The following is a 6,409-nucleotide window of genomic DNA, read 5'->3' as shown; positions in this document are numbered from 1 at the left end:
GAAGGAAGGAAGGAAGGAAGGAAGGAAGGAAGGAAGGAAGGAAGGAAAGAAGGAAAGAAGGAAGGAAGGGAGGGAGGGAGGGAGGGAGGGAAGAAGAGAGGGAAGAGAGGGAGGGAAGAAGAGAGGGAGGGAAGAAGAGAGGGAGGGAGGAAGAGAGAGAGGGAGGGAGGAAGAGAGGGAGGGAGGGAGGAAGGGGAGAGGGAGGGAGGGAGGGAAGGAGAGGGAGGGAGAGAAGGAAGGGAAAGGAAGAGGAGAAGAGGGGAGGGAAAGGGAGGGGAGGGAAGGGGAAGGGAAGGAAAGGAACACTTACCATTACTGAGAACTGCCCCTGAGGCAGGTACCACACTAGGAGTTTCACCCTCGTTAACCTTCCCTAGAAGATAGGTATTATTACTCCCATTCTATACGTGAGCAAACTGAGACTAGAGAGCTTAAGAAAACCGAGCACTACTGCACATGTCACAAGCAGAACTCAGCTTCCAGAGGCCTTCCTCCTGCCGTGCCCCACCATTCTGACCTGCCAGTCATGCAGCCCCACTTCCGCCTGCGGCCACTCCCAGGAAAGAGCAACAGTACACATCTGTACCTGGGCATTGGCTCCCAAGAATGGGAATCAATACACAGTAGCTCCAGGAGGACAGGCTCAGCATCAGAATTATTCAAGAAGACAGGAACGTAGCCCATGATTGCATCAGACAGATACTCTAAAGCAGTGCCCCGCGACTTTGTGAAATGAAGGAAGCTAAGAAGAGAGTACTGAAAAACTTGCTGGACATTTCCCTGTGCTTCCCCGATAGTCTCCCCGAAACGAATCCTGAAAGGTTAAATGTGGTTTCATCACAAGTGTGAGTGTCAGTCTCATACAGGAGAGAAGAAGTCATTCATACGCTACTTCGGCCTTCTTCACACAAAGCTCTGTTACACGAACTCTGGACCCCAGTGCAGAACCACAGAGGGAAAATGAAGCCCCATGCAATACAGCATAGAAAAGCCCAGGCTCTCCCATGTGCCCTGAGCCAGGTTACACAACAAAGTTATAGTGCACTGCACATTGCAGAAGGAACTACCGGGGGACCCAAGAGCCAAATGGAGATCACAGATATCACACACTATGGGCTCCTGTGGGGTTCTGACCAGCCAGAGTAGAAAGAGAAGACCGGAAGCCCAGGCATTCCATTGCAAACCTAGAAAGGCCGTTTTTGGGAGGAAGCTACACTGCACTCCACGCGTCTCATCCTGACAAGCCCTTAGAACAAGCCTTGATGGGATCAAGCCTGCCAGGGAAAAAACCCAACACCCAGCAATGCAACACCTTTCAAAGAAAAACCACAAAAATCCACGCTCTCAACAACATAGCATCTATATATGCAACGTATGATAAAAAATTATGAGACACAGGGAAAAAAATCAAGAAAAATGTGACACACAACCAGGAAGAAGAAGAAATCAATAGAAACATACCCAGAAATGGCCGAGCTGTTGGAATCAGGAGGCCATGCCTCTAAAATGGCCTTTATAAATATGTTCACAGTTTTCAATGAAAACAATGGGCATAATGAGTGAACACCCAGGGACTCTCAGTAAATAACTGGAAGCTATGGAAACAATCAAAAGCAAATTCTAACAACAAAAAACACTGTATCAGAAATTTTAAAATTCACTGCATGGTCTAAACAGCATAATGTACATTGCAGAAGGAAAAAAAAATGTACTGATGAACTCAAAGACAGGTCAGTAAAAATGACCCAAACTAAGACATACAGAGAAAAAAAAAAATACTGAAGTAGAACTTTAGTGACCTGAGGGACAGAATCAGGTCCAGCATATGTTCCATTCGAGTCCCAGGAAGAGAGAAAAAAAGGATTTGAAGCAGAAACAACACATACAGAAATAATAGCCAAAACTTCCCAAATTTGATTAAATAGACCCAAGAAACTTAAGTCACAAACAGAATATATTTTAAAAAAGAAGGAAAGAAAGAAAGAAAACCAAACAAAGGCTTATCATATTCTAATGAATGAAGAAAAGATAAATCTTAAAAAGCAGTCAGAGAGGTGCACCTGGGTGGCTCAGTGGATTAAGGGTCTGCCTTCGGCTCAGGTCATGACCCCAGGGTCCTGGGATCGAGCCCTGCATGGGCTCCCTGCTCCTGCTTCTCCTTCTGCCTCTGCTGTTCCCCCTGCCTGTTCTCTCTCTCTTTCTGTCAAATATATAAATAAAAAATATTCTTTAAAAAAGCAGTCAGAGAAAAAAGACATTACATTCAGGCAATGACAGGAGTTGTATCCAGCTTCTCAAGAGAGACAAGACGATAGAATAAAACCTTCAAACTGCGGAAGGAAAAAAATAGCTCAACACACAATTCTATATTGAGTGAAACTCTCCTTCAAGAATGAAGGCAAAATAGAGGCAAGATGATGGCACGGGAGACCGGAGGACAGCACAATAGACTTATCAAGGGATGAAATAGATCATGCTTCTCCAGCCCTTCGCCTGAAATCTTGGGGGATGAGAGAGAAGATTGCGTTTTACTGACACCCCCCTCCTCCCCCCCAGAAGGGCAATTTCTTCCTGTTACTCATCCAGAAATAGCTTTGGCCTACCAAAATGTTTTGAAAACTTTTTCTGGGAAAAAAGTTTCTTTGGGAATCTTGTCAAAAGACAGACAAAAAGGCATATTTCTTGGGGTGGGTGATGAATGAAGAGAGAATGCACAGGAAACTTCCCATCATTCTGTGTCCCACCTTATGATGGTAAGGAGAAAATTTGGACAGGGTTTTCATGGAACCAGTGAAGTCAATGTGATACTGTCTCCATGATCAGAAAGCGTTGTGTGAACTGAGTAAGTAGGATTCCCTTCTTAAAATACCCCAGAGAATTTCAGGAGGGGAATTTTCCTGTGATTGACAACATATATTAACAAAAGGACCGATGGGCCTGATGTCCCATTAGGAGGCCAATGCATTGCGTTCATTCATTCACCCAACATTTGGTGAGTACTCATTGTGCCAAGCCATGTTCTATCTGCATTAGACTATACCCATTAAGAACAGGGTCAGAGATGTTGGCGGGGATGCGGAGAAAGGGGAACCCTCCTACACTGTTGGTGGGAATGCAAGCTGGTGCAGCCACTCTGGAAAACTGTATGGAGGTTCCTCAAAAAGTTGAAAATAGAGCTACCATATGATCCAGCAATTGCACTACTGGGTATTTACCCCAAAGATACAAAAGTAGGGATCCGAAGGGGTACGTGCACCCCGATGTTTATAGCAGCAATGTCCACAATAGCCAAACGGTGGAAAGAGCCAAGATGTCCATCAACAGATGAATGGATAAAGAAGATGTGGTATATATATACAATGGAATATTATGCAGCCATCAAAAGGAATGAGATCTTGCCATTTGCAACGACGTGGATGGAACTGGAGGGTATTATGTTGAGTGAAATAAGTCAAACAGAGAAAGACATGTATCATATGATCTCACTGATATGAGGAATTCTTAATTGCAGGAAACAAACTGAGGGTTGCTGGAGTGGGGGGTGGGGTGGGAGGGATGGGGTGACTGGGTGATAGACACTGGGGAGGGTATGTGCTCTGGTAAGCGCTGTGAATTGTGCAAGACTGTTGAATCTCAGATCTGTACCTCTGAAACAAATAATGCAATATATGTTAAGAAAAAAAAAAAGAAGAAGAAGAAGGTAGCGGGAGGGGAAGAATGAAGCGGGGGAAATCGGAGGGGTAGACGAACCATGAGAGACGATGGACTCTGAAAAACAAACAGGGTTCTAGAGGGGAGGGGGGTGGGAGGATGGGTTAGCCTGGTGGTGGGTATTGAGGAGGGCACGTTCTACGTGGAGCACTGGGTGTTATGCACAAACAATGAATCATGGAACACTTCATCTAAAACTAATGATGTAATGTATGGGGATTAACATAAGAATAAAAAAAAAAAAGAAATAAAAAAAAAAAAAAGAAAAACTGAGTCTGTTATGAGGCTTCTTTCCAAGATGCTCAGAGGAGTAGGAGAACATACATACACACCCAGTTCATAACAACTAGGGTAGAAAGGGATAAATGGATCGAAGAGACACAGCGAAAATGTCTTGGGAGATCAGATCAGAGGAGAGCAACTTATGGGTCCACTGTGATTTAGCAAACATCTACTTAGCCTAAACTCAGCAGTGCTAAGTGCTTTTATAGACATGGCCTCTTTGGATCTTCACAACAACCACATTGCTGTCCCCAGGTTGCCAATAAGGAAACTGAGGCTCAGAAAGCTCAGAGAGCTTCAGTGTAACTTGGTCAAGATCAGAGAGCTACTAAGTGCTGGGATTCACACCCAAGTCTGTCTGCCTCCATCACCCCTGCTTTTATGCCTGTGAAGTTTCCTGTTTTATCACCAGGCACTTATTAGGGCCTACAGTTTAAGCACCATGTTGAGCTCTTGAGATAAAGAATGAAGAGGAAATTGACTTCCAGTCTCATCAGTTCGGTCTGAAAAAAATGTGACTCTGACCCAGCCAAACTTTTCACACTGGCAGGCATGGCTTTGGAATGAAGAAATTCCAATCAGATGAAGACAGGGTTGCACTAAGCAAAGGAACATGAAAGATTAAAGGACACAGAGGGTCCAGAAAACTGTAATTCACAAGGGGGACCCAAGGAAGAGAGGTTAGCTGGGTGCTTTGGAAGCAAGCCATGCACAGCTTTAATTAGATCTCACTGCAATTTGGCTGAAGGCTAATCTGAAGTCCCTGAGGCCATATTGGGTGACAAGGAAGAGAGATGAAATATGAGTCTGAATTAGAAATTCAGGGGGGATAAGCAAGAATTGACTCCAGTATCCTCAAGGCTGACTCAAACTCAGATGGTCCTCCGGGCACCAACCTCCAGGACAGGAAAAGATCTACTGATTAAGATGAAAATTTGGTTTATTTTAGTCTCAAAAGGTGAAAAGCATTCCAAGGGGGAAGACTTGGGGCATCTGAGAGTTTCTGAAGCTCATTTGTGGCTTGGAGTAACAGAGGGGTGAACATAGCCAAGGGGGCAAGAGCTCTATCACGGCATGAATGCAAATCTTGACTGTACCTTTCCTCACTGTTGAGCTCCACAGTGTCCTTCATCTCTCTCTGCCTTGATTTCTTAGGTGCAAATGAGGGGGGTGGAATATTGACCTCTTTCACATAGCTTTTGCAAAAGTAAGTGAAACTGTGGGTGCCTGGGTGGCTCAGTCATTAAGCGTCTGCCTTTGGCTCAGGTCATGATCCCGGGGTCCTGGGATCGAGCCCCGCATCAGGCTCCCTGCTCAGTGGGGAGTCTGCTTCTCCCTCTGCCCCTCTTCCCTGTTTGTGCTCTCTCTATCTCTCTCACACACACACACTCTCCCTCTCTCAAATAAATAAATAAAATCTTAAAAAAAAAAAAAGCAAGTGAAATTGTGTATGTGAGCTGATTTAGCAGTTTACCCACACCCCGTTAGCACTTAATAAATGGTAGCTAACATTCAACTAACATGAGCAACTTGTGTGAAGAGGAAGACTGAGCAACTATTAGACACTCAGTGAGTACCAGGTGCTGAGCAGGCATTATTTTATTTAATCCTCACAATGGTTCTTCCAAGGAGGTACTAGCATCCTAATTTAGCATCCTAAGAAACTGAAATTGAGGTTATGTTATGCCTAATCTTTTTTTTTTCCCAATGTCACTTGAGTCATTCATAATCTGGAGCCTCATTGCCTTGGGTTCAACTCCTAACTCTGCTACTTTAACCTTTGTTACTTAATGTAACTTTCTGTGTCTTCAGCTGAAACTCCGTTTTCCCACATAAACTGTCGACCCTTCTTCCCCCAGTTGTGTAAAGAATTGATGAGATGACACAGGTAATTTGACACCAGCCCCCGCCGACCATTCAGAAATGATGTTGCCCTGGTGGTGAATTTGCAGGGTTATAAAGTGGTGGAGCTGGAGTTTGGACCTATGTCCAAAGCTCAGGTTCTTTCCTCTAAATCACATGATGGGGAAGCAACCCCAGTGTGCAACTCTGTACCCAATGGTAAGCTACATGACCTCCAAAGATGGGGAATTTCCCAAAAGGATCTAGCCGCTCCAAAAGTCTTTCTAAACCTATCTCAGTGTTTCAAATTCCTACTATTAGTTTCATTTCATTGGGGCAGAGCTCAATGAAAAGCCAAATGTTTCCCTTGAGAGGGAAAGTAAACATACTAGTTCTTTTTTTTTTTAAAGATTTTTTATTTATTTATTTGACAGAGAGAGACATAGCGAGAGTAGGAACACAAGCAGGGGGAGTGGGAGAGGGAGAAGCAGGCTTCCCGCGGAGCAGGGAGCCCGATGTGGGACTCGATCCCAGGACCCTGGGATCATGACCTGAGCCGAAGCCAGACGCTTAA

The sequence above is a fragment of the Neomonachus schauinslandi genome, chromosome 13, assembly GCF_002201575.2.
Source record: "Neomonachus schauinslandi chromosome 13, ASM220157v2, whole genome shotgun sequence".
In the NCBI taxonomy this organism is placed as follows: Eukaryota; Metazoa; Chordata; class Mammalia; order Carnivora; family Phocidae; genus Neomonachus; species Neomonachus schauinslandi.
This window is presented reverse-complemented; position numbering follows the sequence as displayed.